This window comes from Chrysochloris asiatica, unplaced genomic scaffold (genome assembly GCF_000296735.1).
Source record: "Chrysochloris asiatica unplaced genomic scaffold, ChrAsi1.0 scaffold00030, whole genome shotgun sequence".
Classification (NCBI taxonomy): Eukaryota; Metazoa; Chordata; class Mammalia; order Afrosoricida; family Chrysochloridae; genus Chrysochloris; species Chrysochloris asiatica.
The window spans coordinates 20040608-20042562 of NW_006408548.1; positions in this window are offsets into that span (position 1 = coordinate 20040608).

Genomic DNA, 1955 nt, shown 5'->3' on the forward strand with positions numbered 1-1955 from the left:
TTTTTCCATCTCTTTGAAGAATGTCGTTGGAATCTGGATTGGGATTGCATCATATGTGTAATTTGCTTTGAGCAGTATTGACATTTTCACGATGTTGAGTCTTCCTATCCAGGAACATGGTATGTTCTTCCACTTCTGTAAGTCTTTTTTGGTTTCTTGTAGTAGTGTTTTGTAGTTTTCTTTGTATAGGACTTTTGTTTTTCTGGTTACATTTATTTCTAGATATTTCATCCTTTGGTCAGCTATTGTAAATAGTATTACTTTCTTAATGTCCTTTTCAGTGCTGTCATATTTGGTATAGAGGAATCCAACTGATTTTTGTATATTATCTTATATCCTGCCACTTTGCTGAAGCTTCCAATGAGGTCTAGTAGTTTTTTTTTACAGAGTCTTTGGGATTTTCTACATATAGAATCATATAGTCTGCAGATCGAGAGAGTTTTACTTCCTTTTTGCCAATTTGGATGCATTTAATTTCCCAGTCTTGCTGTATAGCTCTTGCTAAGACTTCTAGCACAATATTGGATAAAAGTGGTGACAAAGGGCATCCTTGTCTGGTTCCTGTTTGGAGAGGGAAGTCTTTCAGTTTCTCTCCATTGAGAATAATGTAGGCTGTTGGTTTTGTATATATGCTCTTTATTATGTTGAAGAATTTCCCTTTAATTCCTACTTTGTTGAGGGTTTTTATCAGGAATGGATGCTGGGTTTTGTCAAATACTTTTTTGGCATCAATCAATATGATCATGTGGTTCTTTCCCTTTTTATTATTTATATGGTGGATTACACTGATTGTTTTTCTAATGTTGAATCATCTTTTCATCCATTTTATGAAACCCACTTGGTCATCATGTATTATTTTGTTGATGTGCTGTTGGATTCTGTTGGCTAGGATTTTGTTGAGAATTTTTGCATCTATGTTCATGAGTGCTATAGGTCTATAATTTTCTTTCTTAGTGATGTCTTTCCCTGGTTTTGGTATGAGTATTATGCTTCCTTCATAAAATGTATTATGAAGTTTTTCATCCTCGTCTATATTCTGGAATAATTTGAAGTAGAATTGGTGACAGCTCTTCTCTGAATGTTTGGTAGAACTCACCAGTGAAGCCGTCTGGGCTTGGACTTCTTTTATTTGGGAGTTTTTTTATGACCTGATCAATTTCTTCTTCTATTATGGGTTTGTTCAGGTTTTCTACCTCACTGTGTATAATTTTAGGTAGGTCGTGTTTATCTAAAAATGTATCCATCTCTTCTAAGTTTTCAAATTTGTTGGAGTACAACTCTTTATAGTATTCGGTTATTAACCTTTTGATTTCCTTTGATTCCCTTGTGACATCGCCCATGTGGTTTCTAATGTGTGTTATTTGTGTCTTCTCCCTCTTTTCTCTTGTTAAGTTTGCCAATGGTCTGTCAATTTTGTTTATCCTTGCAAAGAATCAGCTACTTGTCATGTTGATTCTTTCTATAGTTTTTCTGTTTTCTATCTCATTTATTTCTGCTCTAATCTTTATTTATTTATTTATTTTTTCTTTTGGTGGTTGTAGGTTCCCTCTGTTGGTCTGTTTCTAATTGTTATAGCTGTTGTGTTAATGTGTTAATTTTGGTTCTTTCGTCTTTTCATATTTGTGTGTTTACTGCAATGCATTGTCCTCTCAGCAATGCTCTTGCCATGTCCCAAATATTTTGGTATGTTGTGTTTTCATTCTCATTTGTTTCTAGGAACTTTGTGAATTAATATTTAATATCTTCTACTATCCAGTCGCTTTTCAGCAGGGTGTTACTTAGTCTCCAGATATTCAAATTTATTTCCTTGGTCTTCCTATTGTTGACTTCTAATTTGATAACACTGTGGTCTGAGAAGATGGTTTGTAGTATTTTGATATTTGTAAATTTATGGAGATTTGTTTTGTGGTCTAAGACATGGTCTATTCTGGAGAATGTTCCATGTGCACTGGAAA